This window comes from Caretta caretta, chromosome 3, assembly GCF_965140235.1.
Source record: "Caretta caretta isolate rCarCar2 chromosome 3, rCarCar1.hap1, whole genome shotgun sequence".
Taxonomy (NCBI): domain Eukaryota; kingdom Metazoa; phylum Chordata; order Testudines; family Cheloniidae; genus Caretta; species Caretta caretta.
In genome coordinates this window covers 177,843,477-177,866,016 of record NC_134208.1, presented here as the reverse complement: position 1 = coordinate 177,866,016, position 22,540 = coordinate 177,843,477, and positions in this window count along the sequence as shown.

The following is a 22,540-nucleotide window of genomic DNA, read 5'->3' as shown; positions in this document are numbered from 1 at the left end:
AGCTGAAACTGGGCTGAGGGGGAGGACAAAGATTGGAAGAGGAGCCTGGGGAAGGAGATTGGGACTAGGAGCCAGTGGGAACTGGGAATGTGGACAGGGAGGGGAAGGTGACTAGAAGCCAGGGTGTGTGTATGCGGGAGTTGGGGGGGGGGGGGGGGGGGAAGAGAGACTGGATGAAGAGCTGGGAAACTGGGACCAGCTGGGCATGGAGACTGGGACAAAGAACAAGGGTATGGGGTGAGACTTGCCTTACATCACATAGGACTTCTGTGGCAGAGGCAGGAACAGAATCCAGTTCTCCAGGGCAGCATTCAAGTGCCTTAACCATGAGACCCTCCTTTCTCATTGTCGCATTCACTACACACCTTCCAACTTCTGCAACAAATGAAGCCGGGTCCTACAGCAACAGCCTCCTTCACCACAAAACCTTGATTCATCCCCACAGCAGGTCCATCCTGTGCAACTAATGAGGTAGGGGTCCTAAGAAAAAACTGTGCTCATGTAACTAAAGTTTGTAGCCTACACATACACACAACGGGGCCAAATTAAGGTTGCCTGTGCAACCTTAATTTGGGCATTTCCTAACTTCTGAGTGCTTGACTCTACTAGCTAATAATGTTCTTTTAGTGTAGTTTTGTGTGTGGAATTTCCTGTGTTTTGGTTTTTTTTTAAAAACAGTAAAACAAATTCCATCATATGGCATAATATTGACACCCACTGAGGCAAACAGCCTAATGGGCCATAGAGGGAGGATCTTGGTAGGCTGCAGTCCCACACAGCTGGAGCTGGGGAGGATGAAAATCCTCAGAGGGAACTGGTGCCCCTACTGTCAGGGGCACTGGAGTCCAGTAGGCCTGCTCCTATCTATGCTGCTATCTCCTGTCCTGTGTGCCTCTAACATGGTCAACACCCTTAGCTGCACCTCTCCCGATTCTACTTTGTAATTTCTTTCCAGACTCATTCAATCACCATGGTCTGCCCTAAACTGAAGCAGCTGAGTAAAACAGCAGCAAAAGTGAACCATACGAGAAATAGTTATTGCTATAGAGCAAACCAGCATTGACAGGCTGATGTTTGGCTAAATGACAACCCACAACAAAAGAAAATGTACAGCAATGGGCCACACATACATAGTTGATGTAGCTGGAAGAGACGTGGGCCTTCCATCTGGCTGAAAACGCACTCAGACTCCACCATGCCACCAGTTGTAGTGCAGCTGTCAAACAGAACGGCTTATTCTCCCAGGCAGCAGCAGTGCACAGTCAGGTCACATATTTTAAAAAAAAAAAAAAAAGAGTAAAGAAGAAAACAACCCCACTCCAGCAGGATAGATTAAGTTAAGCCAGTAGCAATGACAGGTTTCAGAGTAACAGCCGTGTTAGTCTGTATTTGCAAAAAGAAAAGGGGTACTTGTGGCACCTTAGAGACTAACCAATTTATTTGAGCATGAGCTTTCGTGAGCTACAGCTCACTTCATCGGATGCATACCGTGGAAACTGCAGCAGACTTTACATATACACAGAGAATATGAAACAATACCTCCTCCCACCCCACTGTCCTGCTGGTAATAGCTTATCTAAAGTGATCATCAGGTGGGCCATTTCCAGCACAAATCCAGGTTTTCTCACCCTCCACCCCCCCCACACAAATTCACTCTCCTGCTGGTGCTAGCCCATCCAAAGTGACAACTCTTTACATAATCAAGTCGGGCTATTTCCTGCACAAATCCAGGTTTTCTCACATCCCCCCCCACCCCCATATACACACAAACTCACTCTCCTGCTGGTAATAGCTCATCTAAACTGACCACTCTCCAAGTTTAAATCCAAGATAAACCAGAACATCTGGGGAGGGGGGGGTAGGAAAAAACAAGAGGAAACAGGCTACCTTGCATAATGACTTAGCCACTCCCAGTCTCTATTTAAGCCTAAATTAATAGTATCCAATTTGCAAATGAATTCCAATTCAGCAGTTTCTCGCTGGAGTCTGGATTTGAAGTTTTTTTGTTTTAAGATAGCAACCTTCATGTCTGTGATTGCGTGACCAGAGAACACTTCAATCTCTCAGCATGGCCCCCTTGAAGTCAGTGCTACTATCACAATTAACACCAGCTGAGGATCTGGTCCTATACATCCCTCTAATAGTTGTCTAACTTAATATATTCTCTTCCCCCGGCCTTCCCTTGCAATGGTTTGCTGAGGAGTCAAAATCCCCCTTGGTGAAAAGACTTTTGCTCACCACCTAGTCTTAAAACCAGGCATTTAAACTCTATTTGGTTTGTTTTGTATTGGACCACGTGGTGCTAAGTGCTGTTCATAGATGCTCCAGTCATGGACTAGGTGCCGCTGCCATACAAATAAATAAAACAACAACAAAAGTTTGCAGTTTCGTCATCATCACACAAACACACTGAAGCAATGTGCACAGGCTAAAATGTTGGGTAAGAATTTAATAAACAATACCCCAGACGAAAGTGCTCACAGAATTTTTTTTTTAGTCCTTTCAGTATCATCTAGTTTTAACTATGCTTGATTGATTTCAGTTTTACAAAATTAAAACAAACGAGAGCCATTGCTTTGACTAATGGCATGGTCACGAGTAGGGGATAGCTGATGTACGACATTTTAGTTCTGCCACAAAGTAATCTTGATGGAAGTTCTACTGTTGCCACATCAGCACTAGTTATCAAAAATGTAAATGAAAGAGCGCTGAACTAGACCCCAGAACTGTGACTATAACTGTCCTTGGAAAGCAAACACATGTGAGCATATTGTAATCTGTGGGGCGATTTCTAGTTTCACTCTACTTTTTAATTGCTTGTGAAAAATGCTGGCCTATTTGGTTCCGATATGCTGCAGAGCTCTCAAGGGGGGTTCTGCCTGCAAAAACAATATATCTGCCCCCACAAAGGAGAAGGGCCAAAAGAAAATACAAACCCCAGCTAATTACAGGGGACAATGAAATGTGTGGGGGGGAAACAAAGGCATAGGAGGGAAAGTTACAGGGCAGAAATAAGAGATCCGGACGAGGTAAAAGATGCCTTACTGACAGAAGTCCACTCTTTAGCCACATAACAGCTAGAGCACAGAAAGCTGCAATTAAAAGCTTTCTTGCTGAAATGACTCTACTTGGACTTGAAGCAACCACCCCTTGAGGTTTCTGTGACTTTAATTTCTGCCAGTTTGTCAGCAACAACAAGGGCCAGTTTGAGGTATCTGGGGTTTCCCCTTGAAATTAACCAATGTCACTGGTTCAAACCCCAAAACCTGGGAAAACTGAATACCTTCCCAGGTTACCATTAGCCAGCAATAATTCCTCCGGCAAAGCACTGAGTCTGCATTTAGAACAAGGAAATACTTTATCAGGCGGCAAGGGTACACAGCAACAATAAATCAACAATGTCTCTATCAGTAATAAGTAAAACCTTCTTCTCCATGGTATCTTTGGCAGTACCTTTAACTCAGTTCACTACCATCACAGGCTGGTTAGCTCTTCAATGCAAGCTGACCTGAGTCTGTCCTATGGCCTGGCAGCTAGCCCTCAGTTTTGCCCGTGATCTAGCAACTTAGTAGTCATAATTAGTGATCCCAGCTGGGTGGGATGGGAGCTGAATTGGAATCACTGACTCCTGCTGCAGAGGATCAGAGAGAGGACTACTTAAACAGAGCTGACCACAGTGAGTGGAAAGAAACTTCGGAAGTCAGGCTGGAAGAGATTACACCATGGTGTACCTGAGTGAGGCGGTGGGGGAAAACCTGCTGAAATGAAGTAGCATATGAGAAAGCTCTGCAGGGCCTGGGAGTAGGGGCCAAGAAGCAGAGAACTTCAATGTAGCCTAAGAGGAGCTGAAGAATGATCAGTTTAGATATTTATTTGGACTTAGGGTTGGACCCTTTTGTTACTCTGAAAGGTGACTGAATTTTTAAGTGACCTAGCTGGAGGGCCAGGCTACAGAAGACTCAGACAGGACATTATGGCTAAAGAGGTGCCTATCCGGGGGTACAAGAGGTGAGGCCTCCTGTAATGCTGTGACTTGATGCTACATTGGTACTCCTCAGCCAATTAGTGCTGGGAGGATGGCCCTTGCTGGCATTCACTCAGCTCTGCAGCTCCACTGAAGAGCTGGTGGGTTGATCTCTTACTATAAAGTTGCCTCTGTCTCTCTCATCACAAAGTCACCTCTGCCTTGTGTCTTGGCAAAATCTTCAGTGGAGGGGGATCAATGGCATATAGGACCTTGGAGCAGAGCCCTTGCCACTAGGGATGAACTCTGTGCCACAAGGCAGAGCCCCTTTTCACTTTCTTCCCACTTCACTCCCATGACCCCACCCCTGTGGAGTCTGGGTACAGTCTCCCCACAGTATCACTGGAGGGTTTCTGAGACGAAATTTATGCAAATAAACTTCTCTAGCTGCACTTCCCCCTGTTCCGCACCCTGCTTCTATCCCCTGTTTACCAAATAGTAGTGAGATCCCTACCCTTTACCGTGTCAGGCCACAGGGCTTACACTTGGATTACAAGCTCCTGGAGACTGATACTATCTTTATGTTTCAGAGTAGCAGCCGTGTTAGTCTGTATTCACCAAAAGAAAAGGAGTACTTGTGGCACCTTCGAGACTAACAAATTTATTTGAGCATAAGCTTTCATGAGCTACATCTGAATGCATCCGATGAAGTGAGCTGTAGCTCACGAAAGCTTATGCTCAGATAAATTTGTTAGTCTCTAAGGTGCCACAAGTCCTCCTTTTCTTTGTTATGTATATTTTTACAGTGCCCAGCACAATGGGACTAGGGGCCTCCCAGCTGCTACCGTAATACTACAAAAAATGTCATGCAGTCTTGGGCCTCTCTAAGTCCCCTAACAAAGACACTACATAGTGTTAACTTTGGTGGTGGTTTTTATGGCTTGCCCACTAGGATCCAGATTAAGGCCACAGATTAATTTTACGTAGGCTACAGAACATCCATTAGCTGTAGGAACTGAACGTTTTATTAGTCTGAGGTGGAACTGAACTAGTTGTTTAGTGTTGATGTTAATATATGATCACCAATTCACTGTTTGTAGGGGTGAGGCACCCCATTACAGAGAACATAAGAGTACAATAGCTTTCTTTTGGGGGCAGGGACAGTCTTTTTGTTCTGTTTGCTTAGCACAGTGATATCCCGGTCCATGACCAGGGCTCCTAGGTGCTCTACATGGCAAATAATAACCAGGCAAGTGACAAGGCACATTTAGCTTTAATTTATTAAATAAAACCCTAAATTTTAATAATTAACCCACAAGAGCAATTGTAGTTGTGTGTTGAGAGCAGAGAACAACATAGGAGCAAGGCTCAAGGTAGAGATTCTAGCCTAGTTAGGAAATGAGAATTGCCAAGGGATTTAACTGGAGGAATCTAGGTCATCACGCTGACAAGGTTAACTACTAGTACTTGTGTTATTGGACAGCACTTTCGCCACCATCCAGTGCAATGACTCATTCTATTAGGAGTGCTGGAGATGCAGAGAAAAGGATTTTTCCTTTTCCTTCAACTGATTCTTCATTCACCCTCTCATCTACTTTTGAATTAGCAAACAGTAAACCTCACAGCATTTGAGGAATGTTGATCTTAGTGTGAACTGGAAAACACACACCTTGGGCCGGATCCTCAACAAGTTTAAGTTGGCATAGCACCAAGACAGTGAAGCTGCAGTAATTCATTCCAGCCGAAGACTGGGCCCTTTAATTTTAAATTCTGCAACTGATATGTGATTGTAATTTGTAGTGCTCAGACAAATAATGTGGGATCCTTCCAGGAGTTGTTTTAACACTGCAAATCTCAGGAGCTACTGTTGACCAGAGAGTGGGTGAACAGCTAGATAAAGTACTGTACTGTGTGTCTCTAGTTTAAAATAAGATTTGCACTCCTAGTCTTCTAATCATTTGTTTAGCATGCTAGTCATGCTGGCTGCTTTACCAATTAAAAAAAAGGTCTCTGCCTTGAAAAGCTAAGTCTTATGCTGACCAAAAAAAAAGAGAGGGGAGAAAGGGATGTCACAAGCAATCAGTGATCCAGGTGATGGTAGGCATTCATCTCTTTGTTTCTAAAACGTTTATAGCTTAGTTAGTGTGGAGCACCTCTTCAGTTGATTGCAGCTAGATCAAATTGACTTCATCTGAAGTTGTGGGTGCTCATCACTGAAAGTCAGGCTTTAGGCATCTCAAATTGAGCACCCTTAAATGCTTGAGCAAACTTAAACGCTCAATCAGTGGATGCTTGGAAATTTTGACCTTTATTTTAGAGGGCTCCCATTCTGCTAGGCTACTTGGACAGTTAACAGCTAGGGTGGTGCTTATTTATTAAAGGTCCTCTACACAGAATTTGACCTTCTTGGGTGTGTGAGGGCTCTGGCTGGGAGTGCAGACTCTGGTGTGGGGCTGGGAATGAGGGGTTTGGGGTGCAAGATGGTGCGCCAAGTTGGGACTCAGGAGTTCAGAGGGCAGGAAGGGGATCAGGGTTCGGGCAGGGGATTGGGGCATGCGGGTCTGTGAGGGCTTCGGCTGGGGGGGGGCAGGCTCTGGGGTGCAGCTGGTGATGAGCGGTTTGGGGTGCAAGAGGGGGCTCTGGAGGCTGGGGATGAGGGGTTCGGAGGGCATGAGGGGGATCAGGGCTGGGGCAGGGGGTTGGGGGTACGGGAGGGGGTCAGGGTGCAGGCTCTGGGCGGCGCTTATCTCAAGCAGCTCCCAGAAACAGTGGCATGTCCGCCCTCCAGTTCCTATGTGAAGGTGCAGCCAGGTGGCTCTGCATGCTGCCCCGTTGGCAGGTGCCATTGACCATGGTTCCTGGACAATGGGAGCTGTAGAGGCTTGTGGTGGGGGCAGTGGGCAGAGCCCCCTGGCTGCCCCTATGCCTAGGAGCTGGAGATTGGACTTACCATAGCTTCCAGGAGCTGTGCGGAGCCAGGGCAGGCAGGGAGCCTGCATTAGCCCCTCTACGCTGCCGACCGGACTTTTAATGGCCTGACCGGAGCCACCAGGGTCTCTTTTCGACCAGGCATTCCAGTCGACAGCTGGACACCTGGCAACCCTATAACACGGCTTTGGAACCCAGCTACTAGTGGGGTTAAGCTGCCATTGAAAGTGCATTAGTATTACTTTTACTGTACACTTTATATGAAAGGATTTTCAATTTGTTTTAAAATAAAACTCATTGGTAACTGACCATTAATATTTAACATGTTCAAAAAGAGCCATGGTAGGAAAAGAAAGCTGTCCTTTTTAAGGTGAAAAAAATTATAAAGAGAGCTATGTTCCAAAAGAAGATTCCCTGCTATTTAAATGGTTGCTTCTGATTTGAGGGGTGGATACAGTGGGGCAGTGGAGTGTGACCTGAACAGGCAAGTTAGCCCTATTTGTCTTGTTTTGTTTTGCCATGTAAGTGGCTGTATCATCTGTAACTTGCTAGCACTATCTTTATGGAACCAAGCTCCTCTTTTTAGAAACTGATTTTGTACATTACATGTTTCTGATGCAATCTCCTCTATCATAAATGCTGTAATATAATAGCATAATGTGGTGAGTTACGTTTGGAATGTCTCCAACCCACAAAAGCAAGAGAACTCTGTTATCGTCACCCTTAAAGTAATTTCCCTCTCCACTATTTGACATATTTAGTTAGTGGCTATTTACGTTAAGTGTTTGGGGAGAGGGGGGAGAGTGGCAAAAACTTTGTAGTATATTGGGCTAGCAGAGTATTCATATATCGTACAATGATAATAAAGCCCTTGATTGATATGTAATGGGAATCACTGTCAAGCTGTTGTGTAATCTTATTTTACACTGACAAACTAGTTCACTGGACAGGGATTTGCACATGATGACATGTTGACATGATGCCCCTATTATCAGTAAGGAGATGAGTGGTATCGTTACAATGTGAATATTAACACAAAGTTCCACTGAAAAATGAATTTTGCATGATATGTATGCTGCACAGATAAATCCTGGTATAGGAAAAGAAGTGTTATCTAGTAGCTAGACCACAGAACTGGGAGCTAGGACTGTTGGGTTCTCTCATTTGCTCTGCCACTGACTCTGTGACCTTTGACAAGTAACTTTTAGTTATTCTGCAGTTCAGTTTATATATCTGTAGAATTGGTTTAATAAATAAGCAATTAATCTGGTTTGTAATTCTTGCACTAATTAGTTATTTGTATTGCAGTAGTGCTTAGTTCCCTTCGGGGATCGGAGGTCCATTGTGATAGGCATTGTATACACACATAGACAGTCCCTGCCACAACAAGCTTAGTCTTGTAAAGTGCTTTAATATCCTCCAGTGAAATTACTACAACATATATTTATAAGCTGTCCATCACCCCAGTGGCTGCATGCCTTTCACCTTATTTAAGTTAAGCTCAGATATTATTCCACATTAAAGAAGCATGTACACTACAATTGCCTGCAGCACGACACTCGCTAATCTTAAAGAACATAGAGAAGCTGGATAGCAAGCAGGCTAAGCAGAGCAGCACGGAAGTAGAATGCCTGAACAAAGATGCATCTCATGTTATTTACAAAACGTAGTTGGGTTCTGGGTTAGATGCATGTCCAGGAGCACCAGATTCCAAGGAAACGAACTACTCCCCAGAGGAATGTAAGTGGATTCTCAAATTACCATCATTTATTACTGGTATTGCAGAAAAGCCTAGAGGCCTCAGCAAGACCCCAGCGGGCTACCACTGTACAATTAAACAGGAACATTTACACTTTTGTAGATAGTAAAAGTGCTTATGTAAGTGCCATGGTGTTCCTATTGTTCTAGAAAACTGATAGGGAGTGATCTGTAAAGCAGCTATATGGCACAAGCTTTAAAACTTAAATAGCATAGCCACTTAAAATAAAACCGATACACACAGCAGTCCAAACTATAAGCATTCCAGCCTTTATATACATACCAAAGTGCTGAAATGCACCCACAGCAGGGATAGAGGCCAGTCCTCATATGTGACATGTCCAAGGTTCTGAAATGAGTGCATGGGGTTGGGGGCGGGGTAAAGACTTGGGTCTTGTCTATTCTAGAAAGCTGTCCTGATTTAACTAGACCTGTTAACTAAAACAGTACAACCCCCAGTGTGGACATGGTTATATTGGTATAAGGATGCTTTATAGTGGTATAGCTATTCCTGTACAGAAAGTGGAATAAGCAACTCCATCCTTAGGAGAGCTGGTACAAGTATAACTATTTTTGGAGGGAAGAGATCACACGTGTAACTGACATACCAGTACAACTTTAATGTGAACACTAGGCCTTAATCCCAAAAGACTAAGGGGGAGATTTTAAAGGCACAAAGGGCAATTAGGCATCCCAAGATACTGTACTTCACAATTCTATACTTCCTGCAGGACTGACTCTGCCATGGTTCTCACTATTGGCTCAGAGAGGGGTTAAGGCTATCATCTGAACAGTGTGTGAGAACTATAACTGCAAAGAACCTATAAAAACCTATATAGAATGGAGAGTTTTCTAATCATCCTCAAGTTGATAGATTCCAAACGTTGACTCATGTAAAAAGATGTCCTGAAAGAAATATGAATATAGGTTCTGACCCTGCAAACAGCTCCATGCAGTCAGACCCTCTGACTTCACTGCAGAATCAGGGCCATCATTTTGAAATCACCGAAAAACATGTCCATTTGAACTAATGTAGTTGGTTTTACTTTCTTATTCAGTAATTCAAACAGCCATTCTTATATCAGTTACATCACCAAGGACATACTGCTTATACAAAAACAAGGAGTCCTTGTGGCACCTTAGAGACTAACAAATTAATTTGGGCATAAGCTTTTGTGGGCTATGACTCACTTCATCAGATGCATGGAGTGAAAAATACAGTAGGTAGGTATAAATATACAGCACATGAAAAGATGGGAGTTGGGGGGTCAGTGCTAAGAAGGCCAATTCAATCAGGGTGGATGTGGCCAATTCCCAACATGCTGGCATATATCACATTGGTAGATGTGTTATACAGTAGAAGTACTCATACTTTAGAGAGTGGTGCAGAGTATCAGTAATTCTTCATCCTCAAGTACAAAGACAGGTCATGAAAATCAGTCAGTCTCCAGTTGGATAAGTATGTATATCAGAGGCTTATACAAATAATGGTGTATATCCTCTGGAAGGAATTACAGCCCATCATACCAAGGCAATGGCATCAATACAGGCCAAATGAGTTTGATCATATGTGCAGGAAATATGTAAAGCAGTCAATTTCTTCTTCTTCAATTCCAATCCAATAGCTGGAAGCTGATGCGAGACAAATTCAGACTGGAAATAAGGCATAAATGTATAACAGTTAGGATAACTGACCTTTGGAACAATTGACCAAGGTGATATATTCTCCTTCACTGGCAATTTTAAAATCAAGATAGGCTGTTTACCTAAAATATGCTGTAGGTATTATTTTGGGGGAAGTTCTATGACCTATGATGTACAGGAGGTCAGACTAGATCAAAATAGGCCATTCTGGCCTTGGAATCTATGAATAGACTGAGGGGTGATACCTCTGGCAAAATGTCTATTTTCTGCAGTTTCCTGGAGATACAGTGTTTGGGCACAGAGTCTATCCCAGCTGGATCTCCTATTAGAAATAGATCATCAGTGCACATAGCTGAAATATTTTATCACTTTGGAAGGATAGTTATCTAATCTCACTCCATCCCTTTATTAGAGGGTCACTGCTGGCACTTACATATAGGGTGACCAGATAGCAAGTGTGAAAAATCGGAACGGGGTGGGTGCTAATAGGAGCCCATATAAAAAAGTGCCCAAATTTCAGGACTGTCCCTATAAAATCGGGACATCTGGTCACCCTACTTGCATACAGTAGGATGGGTAGCCATGACATAAGGCAGGAAAGGAAAATAAATTTTCTTACCTGTTTATTTTTCTCAAAAGTATGTCCACCAAACCATTTGCACCCTAGAGTGTGAGGACAGCAACAGATCTTAAATCTGTTAGCATGTAAAATATTACATTGGCTATACTCCCTTGTGAGAAGGGCAGTTCCTACCAGAGAAAGTGAGGGCTGTTGGGTAAGTCTGTGAGGAAACAAAGTGATCAGATAACACCTTCATTTGGTGATCTCTGTGGGCTAGGTCATGCTTCAGCCCTCCTCACACATTCAGGGGAATAAGGCCACCCTGTTCACCCATGTTTGTGCCCCTTGCACTGCAGCTCAGATAAGCAGGGGAAGGAGGAGCAGGGGTTGTATACCTGTGACCAGGTGGGCAGGGAATCAGTGGCACCAATGAGAATAGAGTGAAAAGAAAGTGAACGGCTTCAGTAAGTTATTTCCTCCCAGGAACAAATGCCTCTGTCACAATTTCTTCCTCCAGTCTCCCCTGGGGCTGGCGAAGCCCTTAAACAGCTGAGCCTAAAGGCTGCCTAGTAACGACTAGCTCTTGTACAGCACTTTTCATCGGTAGATCTCAAAGTGCTTTAGCAAGGAAGCCAGTATTGTTTTACAGATGAGGAAACTGAAGAACAGAGAAGTGAAGTGTTTTGTCCAAGCAGGCACATGTCAGAAGTGGGAGTAGAATCCAGGTCTCCTGAACCTCCTTTTATAGGTCTATAAAACTGACTAGTTGAACAAGCATTGACCGCTGATTTTTATAGGAGATCTCTAGTCAACGTTATTCTTTTTGATTTACATGTGCTCCACTACTGAACGTGACAACGCTGAGATCTCTCACAGAACCGTGTACTTGGGCTGAAATGTGAGGAAGAAAATCACATAGCTGAGAGTTTGATTAAAACCTCCCTTCTTTGGGAGCAGTTATCTTTATAACAAGATGTTTTTAATAGTACAATCATTGATAGATATTTTAAAATCTTAATCATTGGCAGCCCATTTTTGTCCTGGGTGGATCTTGTCATACCATTTGCTATACAATTTCTAATCAGACAGAAAAATAACACCCGAGACAGAGTAGGCTGCACTAGCATGCATCATTAAAGTACTAGGATGTACAATTGGAAAGTCAGGGGCACAAGCTCAGGCCCAGATTCTGACTTTCTATAAATTCTACCCTGCACTTAATTCTTGCTGCTAACATGAAGCTCATTAGTTAACCAGGTAACTGAAGGATAGCTCAAGTTGACTGGTCTCAGCTAAAAGGATTGTGGAGAACCTGCAAGCTCTCATATGCTTTTGAATGGAGTCGTACACAAGCACATAAATAACCCATGGTCAATAACTAAAAAGACACTCTCTCTGCCCACGTTTCCTAGAAGAGTGTCTCTGTTCTGTCTGAGAAACCACATCCTGTTCTGGATCACTTTCAGATGAAAAGTTTTTTGTTTTTTTTTAATAAAAAGAGAGAAAGGCAAGCCCTCCAATATTGCCTGCTTGCTGATCTTTTGGAAATTGCAGAAGATTTCTAGAACTGCATATAGACCTGCATAATCTTGCATGTGCAACCACAGTTATTGCTTGTCAAAATACATGCACATCTTCTGCATCTGCACAAACCTGAGAATTGGGTCCAATATGGTTATGATTTATGAAATTTCATTGTCCAGAAAGACTTACTGACCCATGTTTTCAGCCACGGGTAGAGTGTGTGATGCAGAGGTGTGCATGAAGAAACCTATATTTTCATATGCAAATAAGTAATTGCAAAAGACATACATTTTGAAGAGTAACTAGTGATTTTTGGGTTCCTCAATTATTAGGTGTCAAATTTGTGGTACCTTAAAGGGACCTGATATTCAGAAATTGCTGATCACTCCCCTGCCTTTTGAAAAAGCAGGCCCCTTTACAAAGTTGAACCCAAAATTTAAGGCATCTGACATAAGCTAGTCATTTTGGAAAATTTAGGCTAAAGCACAGAACTGAGTGCTTAGCCTGCTGTTTGCAGACAGTTATCACATTTTCATAGTCAAATAAGGTGCTGGGACTGCAGTAGTCTTCCTATTAAAGATGGAGCAGAGGGCATTTGAAGATACTTTGCAACAGTCTTTTCTGACAGAAGAAGGGCTGTCTTTGTCACAGATTTCACTATTTTATGACTCCTAGTGTCTACTGTACAAAGATAGAACTATGCATAAAATTTGTCATTGATAGTCAGTGTTTAGTAACGGTTTCCAATCTGGATCTGGGGTATAATTATTTAATATTCTAGTTATAGAATGGGGAAATGTGTTATTTCTGATACCACTGCATAGCAAAGGTTGGCAAATATTGACTTTTTAGTTACAACAGCTGTACAAGTTTGTATAAAATGTAAGTGATGTATTATGGCCAACACTTGCTTTGTTAAAACTCCAGTAAGTACTAAAAGACCCATAGACAAATCATGTGTATTTATGACTAGCTGGGTCTTAAAATCAAGCAGGAAACTGGAACAGGACACTCAACCCGGAGGCCATCATGGATGTAATTTGATAACTTTCAGTCTTTAGCAGCTTGGATTAGATTTAGACCAGCAACACATTTACCAATACCTTAAATCAGCCAGTTCCCTCTCTTTCTAATGTACAATAACAACAAAACTCCATGCTGGAATTGTAACCTTGTATTGGAAGGTTTACTAGTTTGTTTGTTTTTTAAATCTGGTCTGCACAACTGCTTCTGATGATGCTTCTATTGTGAAAAATGTCCTTGAAACTGAGAGAACCTTGGACCCGAACTGTGATTTCAAATTCAAATATGTATTTTAAAAAATAGAGTTTCTTAGTTGACTCACCCACCTCTCATGTGTCAGGAAAACCAATGGAGGGGCATGGCTTCAGGAATGGCACCACAGCCAATACAGGAAAATGTAGTTAGGGAGTACTCTTGCCAGGCACGCAGGATGCCTTCCAACAGGCATGCCATTGTTCACTACTTAATGTGCCTGTCTGCCTCCTGCTCTCCAGCCCATGAAAACTTCCCCTTCACTGTGCTCAATACCCCAGGCCCTGGGAGCCTTAGTAGGTTCTTTAATCCACATCAGCTACTCTGCAAACCTTACTAGGCTTGACAGGAAGCTGAAGCAGCCAGTAAGCCCCTTCAGAGCGCAGGGAGGAGCAGTACCGACAGAGGAGAACAGGCAGAGCTGAGAGGGGGTTTTCAATCCCTGGGAGCCCTCTGGAGGCTTGGGCAGCAGAAAAGAGAGTTTAATTCCCAGCATTCCCACAAAGGAGGCCAGAAGGCACTGCTGTGCAGGGTTTGTTTCTTCACACCCATAATCCCTTCAACTGGGGGCAAATGGGGAGCAAAAAGGAGGTGCTGGGTGGATAGAGAAGATTCTTCCACTCCATTCTGATGCTGGCCTCCGGTTGAGAGTCTGTTCAAGTTTCCTACTTGATTTTAAGACCCAGATAGCCATAACTGTACATGATTGGCATGTGCCATTAATACAATAGCATATGCAGTTATGGATACTACATATGCAAATAACCAGTCAGATAAGATGTCTATTGGGCCATGCCCAAATGTAGTATTTGCACAAATTATGTATGCACATTGTGCTCATGGGGCTATGAAGATTGAGCCAACGTGTTCCCTAACCCCCTATCTATATTTAATTCCAGGGACACCTTGTTTCCCATGTTAATGAGGAGAGTGTGTACTTCAAGGAAGCTGGAAGGGAGTTAATGTTTTCACCAATGAGCTAGCTCTATACCACCAACTCTCTAATGCCAGACCATTCAAGTAAGGAGGTATGGGAGCAGCCGGTAAGCACTGTCTCCATATCCCAGCAGCAGAGGAATCTAGCCCCATGAAGGAAGAAGTCTTCATGGACTCCTTTCCCTGGGAACAATAGGACAGGCACTAAGCTAAAGGACAGTTGAGGAGTTCCTGGAGGTAGCAGAGGACCAACCTAATGGCTCCTATATTACTACCATTTCCGGCTCCAAGAGAGTTAAGTCCCAGACAGTATTTCTTCACACAATGCAGAGTCAACCTGTAGAACTCCTTCCCAGAGGATGTTGTGAAGGCCAAGAGTATAACAGGGTTCAAAAAAACTAGATAAATTCATAGAGGATAGGTCCATCAATGGTTATTAGCCAGGACGGGCAGGGATAGTGTCCCTAGTCTCTGTCTGCCAGAAGCTGGGAATGAGCAGCAGGGAATGGATCACTTGATGATTACCTGTTCTATTCATTCCCCGGGGGGTGGGGAGGAGAATGTGGCATTGGCCACTGTCGGAAGACAGGATACTGGGCTAGAGGGACCTTTGACCTGATCCCAGAGGGCAGGTCTTATGTTAACATAGGGGATAGGGAGAATGGGGCTATTCTCAAGCCCACACCACTAAGGCACATGCAAAGGAACATAAAAGGTGACTAGGTCATTCTAGATTTCTGCTGATACAGTCAGCTGCCTCGTAGGAGGAAGGTAATCCATCCTGGCTAACTGCCTTCTTGAGAGATACCAGTTGCTTTAGTTTATTTGTCCTGAGAAAGCAAATTATATGCTTCACTAGCAGAGTAATGAGTACATTGTCAGCAATGCTCTAGGCCAGTGGGTCTCAAACTTTTTTTTTTTTTTTTTTTACTAGTGACCCCTTTCACACAGCAAGCCTATGAGTGTGACCCCCCAAATATACTTTTTAATATATTTTACATTATAAATGCTGGAGGCAAGCAGGGTTTGGGGTGGAGGTTGACAGCTCCTGACCCCCCTGCATTGTAATAACCTCATGACCCCCTGAGGGGTCCTAACCACCAGTTTAAGAACCCCTGCTCTAGCCTGTTAGTACTAGAATGTTTTCCTTTCTGCTCTGCTTGCAGCTGGGTCAGATCATCCTGGACTCCCTCTCCTCACCTGGACTGACTGTTTTTTGAGGAGGGAAGTTTTATTAGATGCATACACAGGCAAAAGTAGTGAATGTATTTTACCAAAATACATCAGTTTAACTTAACTATGCCTTAAGAAAAAGCCCGTGGGTGACCATCTTACTTAACACACCTGTGTTTGTATGTTAAAGCACTTCCCAAAAGTTGCTGTAGAATGACAGATATCTGAAGTAGGTATTCCAGAATGCCTGTCCTGGTTGTAAGCGAGTTGCTCCATGGACTTTTGGTAAATCTGTGTTAGCTCCCTTCCCTGTAAGCTTTTACTGAGCAGTGTTTGATGGTAGATCTCAAAGTGCTTCACCAAGGTGGTCAGTATGACTACCCCCATTTAACAGGCAGAGAAACTGAGGCACAAAAAGGGAAGTGACTTGCCTAAGGTCACCCTAAAGGCACAGAGCAGAGCTAGCAACAGAACCTGAACACCCGTTCAGTGCTCTATGCAGTAGATCATGCATCCATCCTCTTACTCCTCACAACACCCTTAGGCTTACATTGTTAAAGCACACTGAAGACCAGAAGCACCCTATAATCACTACTATACAGCTAGGGTATCAGCATTGCAAGCATCAGCAGTTGGCCAGTAGAGATTTTTACTAAGACAGCTCCCCAACTCACATTGGCTAGTGACAGTTAAGATACACAGAACCCGTACTTCATTCCCACTAGCACAGCTTCTGTAGGTCAAATTATGCCCTCACAGCCCCCTGTGTACTTACCTTAGCTTTTAAGGAGTTTGCCTGAATCATTAACTGTGAAGAGAAATATGTACAGAGGTAGCTAAAGGTATAATTTGGTCCACAGAGTCTTCTACTGGTGATGGTGCATTTGACAGAAACTGAGTATCAGAACCTGGACTGAATAGTATTAAAGCGAATTTCCATTTGCCAAGTAAAAACTTGATATGGAAATTGGTGAAAAATGAAAAACAATCACACATTGCCTTTTTGGAACACTTCATTGCAATGAAAAAGGCAGTCATGTCAATTTGGGCTTGTATCAACTTTTTCTAGGCAACAGGAAACTGAGGACAGGTGGAAAACAACTGATTCAGATCGTCAGCAAGACACATGCCTCCCGGATCCAGTAACTCATCTCTAGGCTTTTTAAAAGACACGAATCATGCTAAAAATAGGTACTATCAGCAGAATTTTTTTTAAAATGATTCAGAGGAAGATAAAAAACATTAAAATAAGGTAGGCAAAGCTATTTAAATGCTGTATTCTAAAGCATCAGGGGGCAAAGCCTATACGAAAGATGGTATAGCACATAAAGTTGTGTATTCAGTCCATAATCCTGATTTGGACACAATACCAGCCTTCTATTTCAGTTTAAATCCCAAGGGCAAAAGATGCCCAATAATTTCAGAATATGATAAGCATCTAAATAGGATACATCAGATTACTGGAAATTGGCTCTCAACATATTTTTAAATATAGTTGTAAAAAAATCTGCAGTAAATTAGATAATCTCTGCTTAAAAAGCCAAGTAGTTATCTACTTCAAATAAAAGTTTGTCAGCTGAATGTCAATTATATTTTCAAACTGATTTGGGGCAAACTCTTTAAAATACACGATTTGTTCAAATATTAGGATATATAAAAATGTAAAAAAAATAGGGCATAATCCACTACTATTTCTTAAAATGGGATAGCTGTGTCTGACATGTATATCACATTGATTATGGCTATACAACAGTCATTATTTTCCTTACTCTAAGATGCAAAATATAGTTTGGCAGCCAGTTACAAATACAAAAGGTAGTCAGGGTAGAGAAACATTTAAGCTGCAGTTGGCTCAAACAATGAATGCCAGTGACATCTTAGACTAACAAGGCATGAAGTTACGGGATTCTGGCATTAAGCAAGTTCCATTATTGGCTTACAGCAGTGCATTCGAGGACTCTGGCTCACTCCAGCCAACTATTACTACATGCTTTTTAGACAAATCCTGGAGCACCACATGAGGTTTCCAGTGGTAGGAGCCTTCAGATGGAATGTTGGGATTATGTCCAAAAAGACCATATGGGTGCCACTTTTTTGGACATGTGCCAAATACTGCATCATCACAGCAGTAGTGGTTTTTATACATTATTCCTACAACACTATTAAATCAAAGACTTTTGGCAAGGATATTGATGGTGGATTTTAAATTAATCTTAACATCTATCTGCATGCATCTGGACAGCACCAATATTTGCTTCCTGAAACCCGTTAAGAATTTACTATCTCTGTAAAATTTTTACAAAGCAATGCTTAAATAGTTTGACACCATATGATGAGTACTAATAAATATGCACCACTTCTGTAACAGAAACCATAAAAGCAAGAGTTCAGAGAGGTAACTATTTATATACCATTCTTGTCTTTCAAAGGAATGATTCTTGAACAGTGACAGAACTGGGGGCATTAGAAAAACTATATAACTTACCACATGGGAAAATGTAATATTTGTACCTGGGAACTTCTCACAAAAGAACAGATGCAATGAAATATTTTTCCTCCCTTCCCTGCCCCCTATGTGATAACTCTGGCAATGCAAAGTTATAGGTTCCTCTATTTTTAGACACGCTAGTCAGGTAAATTTGTTTGTAGCACTAAACGTATGCATAAGAAATATACATTTGTAAGATGAACACAGGTGTACAATTATATATTTATTGTATTTAAGACAAATTATGAAGCACCAAAAGTTTCAGCTTATAGCAGAAGTTGTGTTGACCCTAAGAAGCTAGTTTTATGACTACCGTGATTTGTTATATAAACTTACAAAGAGAACATTTATTTAGCCTGAAAATTAGAGAAAAGTATACATACAAATAATTTGTTAGATACCAATAACCTTAAAGATACATTGTCAGGTTAATTCAGAACTAAAATTTAAGTTTTGTAAAATAAATGATTTCCATAACTAAGAACAATGGAAAAGATTTCAGTGTAATTATTTAAATCCAAATACTCTTCCTATCTGCAACCAAAGCAGTACAGCAACGTGCGAGCAGATGAATTAAGCGTGAAAGTGACTGGTCTATTTTCAGTGCCCAATCTATGTTAATTATAGAAGTAATAGCATAAATGCTGAGCGTGTTTTTTGTTTTTGTTTTTTTAAAAAAGGTTCTGTTATATCCTCAGATCTTAAAATAGGTGAGGAAATTTGTTTTTAACATGATTTTTTTTTAAACAAGAAAATAACCCTTTAATAGTTCAAACATTTAATAAATTTTAGATATTTACACAATATAACATTGGCTTAGTTTCTTTTTTAAAGTTCTCACAGAAATATATTATATTAGAAGTGAGAAACTGCACCAAACTGAGCAAGGCATTTGAAGTTAATCTTTGATGGACACCAACTGATGGCAATAAATTTAACAATTTAAAAGTGTTATAATTGTTAATCTCTGCTTCATAAGGTTTGAAACGTCAAGTGATGTTTGCTGAGCTGATGTCAACTGTAGTGAAATTATTCATTTTATAACACATTCAGATTTCTCTGATAATCATTGACAGAAAACAGACTAGTTAAGATACAATTTGGCCATAGCAAAAGAACGAACGACTACCTGTAGAACATAACTGTAGCTTACAATAAAATAAAATGGTCTCCTCTCTCCATTTTGTCAATGTGGGAAATCAAGGTTAAGAGATGAGACTGTTACATACTGGAATCTTTTGCTAGCTCTACAAGGGCCTGGCTTAGAGTTGGCTTTTTTTGAAACTTACTCTATGTACTAGCTTGTTTGTAGATACCATCTGATTGGTTTATATATGGTCCATTTTGAGTTTCACAGTCAGCTGTGCCAAACATTGTGGTTTACTTAAAAAGAATGAGAGAAACGAGAAACCCAAGCCAAAATGAAAGCACATACTTTCAAAACTTATATTTGAGTAGTCTAAAATTTTGGGTTATAAAAAGGGCCACAAAGTATTGTGGTGGACTTAAAGCACATGCAGTCATGTCCTTTATTCATGAAATTATAAATAATTTGCTGTTATCTACTAATAATGGAACCTATTATTTCTTTCCTGGGCTAAGCATGCTCACTAGGGGTTCAACCTTGTAAAGTGCTCAGTACATCTAGGACTTACTCAGCACCTTGCAGGATTGAGCCCTATGTGCAGGTTTAATATCAGATAAAGGCTCCCAAACTTTCTGCAAATCCTCAGTAAGAATCAAGTTCACATGAAGGAGCATAAAGCACCCCAGAACTTGATTCAAGAAGCTACATTCAGAATCTTTGCTTGTTCCCAAAGGGTGCAGCATCAGACAGTTAAAATATTGATTTAATAATACATGTAAATGCAGATGATGATGTTTAGTGCTATCTTGAACAACAATTCCTACCAGATGGTAAGATTAAACAAGTAGGCCTTTTAAAAGATGAACTGCTTCTGAAATCAAAGATTACTACTTGGCAAGCTCTTTGACACTATTCATCCATTATATAGTCTAAATCACTATTAGAGCTCTCCGTCTGGATCTTTCATTTGCCTCTACTACAGCAACTAGCAATACAGCCCCTATCTATGTGGAACCAAATAATGGACTTTACAGTACTTAAAATTTTCTTGAAGTTATTAAATACTGGCAATTACTATTTAAAACAGTGGTCACCAACCAGTTTATCACAATCCCAGCAGCACAATGGGGCTGCTGCTAAGACAGGCTCTTTCTGCCCTGACCCCACGCCACTCCCGGAAGTGGCCAGCATGGCCCCAGGGGTGGAGGGGCAGGGGTCTCCCTCCATTGGCTGGGTATGGGGAGCTGTGGCCAATGGGAGCTATGGGGCAGTGCTTGCAGAGAGGGGCAGTGTGTGGAGCCACGTGCTGCCCCCCACCCCAGGGACTGCATTGGCCTCTTCCGGGAGCAGCATGGGGCAGGCAGCCTGCCTTAGCAGCAGAGCCAGCATCTTAACACTCTGCTCCAGCCCAGAGCCAGCACCCCCTCCTGAACCCCAATCCCCTACCCCAACCTGGTGAAAGTGAGTGAGGGATGGAGTGATGGGGTGGTGGTGGGGTGGGAGGGAGAATGGAGTGAGTGGGGCGGGGCCTCGGGGAAGGATAGATCCTGGGATGCCCTTAAATTCAAAAAGTGACCTTGGGCATAAACAGGTTGGAGACCATTGATTTAAATTAAAAAGGTGACATGATGGCAAGTAAACACATTAGTTATTTGCTAAAAATGGGAGGAAACATTGAAATGTTTAATTCAAAACTTAATGCAGCAAACAATAAAAATATGCAACATTACCTGTTATCGTGAAACATGTAATAGGAACACTTCAAATATACATGACAGGAGTTTAAAGCACATTAATGCAAAACATGACTTGATCTTTTTTTTTTTTTTTTTTTTAAATCAAGTTCTAAAAGGAGTTTCTACTTGCTAGAAGCAGTTTGTCCCATATTTTCTACAATAAGAGTATTTTCAGGAGATCTTCATGGAAAGAAATTGTTTAAATACTACTTTTGCCATGGAAGTTCTGATTGCAGTGATATTTGGCAAGCAATTATCCGTTCTGGGTAGGTCTACACAGCAACTAAAACACCCACATCTGGCCAATCCCAGCTGACTCAGGCATGGGCTGCAGGGCTATTTCACTGCTGTGTAGACTTCCCAGCTTGGGCTGGAGCCTGTGCTCTAGGACCCTGCAAGGTGGGAGCGTGCTAGAGACCTGGCTCCAACCTGAACCCGGAAGTCTATGCAGAAGTGAAATAGCCCTGCAGCCTGAGCTGGCTGGTACAGGCCAGCTGTGGGTGTCTAGTTGTGGTGTAGACATACCCGTTGACATTGTGTAACATTAAGGCCAGCTAATATATTTCTGTTTAACAGACACTGTTGCTAAACATACAGGGAACAATCTTTCATAAGAAACATTATATATTCTATATACGTAACCATTGTGGTGTTCACTATAAAATTTCCATCTCTCAAATTTTAGATGTTAATCTCATTAAAAGTATTCCAATGTACATAATTGAAAAAGTGTGACAAATATATTGTACAAACACTATGAATTCTTCTTAAATGTTCAAAGATTTTCACTAATGCTTCATCATCATGGTTTTTTTTTCAACTATGGCCAAGATCTTAAGAAGCAAACCCCATGGATGAATCCTTCCATAAATGTCAGAGGTGAGGATTTTTTTATAGGATTGAAGCCCAAATACATATCTGCCCAATAGGACTGAAATTATGCCAGGGTATGTTACCAACCTAAAGAAAGAGATGTTACAGAAGTCGGTTGTGCACATCTTTAAAGAGGGAAATTTTGAAAAGTTATAAAAACAAAATCCAGAAAGTTAAAGATCAAGCAGGCACTTTTATCCTTACATTTTAATTTGTCAGCTACAAAGTCAGTCTAATTTTGTAGCATTCAACGCATCAAATGTTTTGCCCCTTTATAATGAAAATAAAGGAACTCAATGTTATTGAAAAATCTGAAACATTAGTACCTTTCAGCACATAGTCAATAGTTAAATCTACTGTAACACTTAAAATCAAATTTAATTTTGAAGATTGTTTTAGAAACTTCAAGTTTGGAAACAACTCTGCCAATAAAATAAACCGTTCTGTACTTTAAAAAAAACCTCACTCTAATATGATTTATTGGGGGGAGAGGAGAGGAGAGGCGCAATAAATTGTCTCTACACAGGTAGCACTAATGACTGTTTACACAAATGTAAGAACAAGTTTTCCAATGTTAGTTTTTAAAATTCAC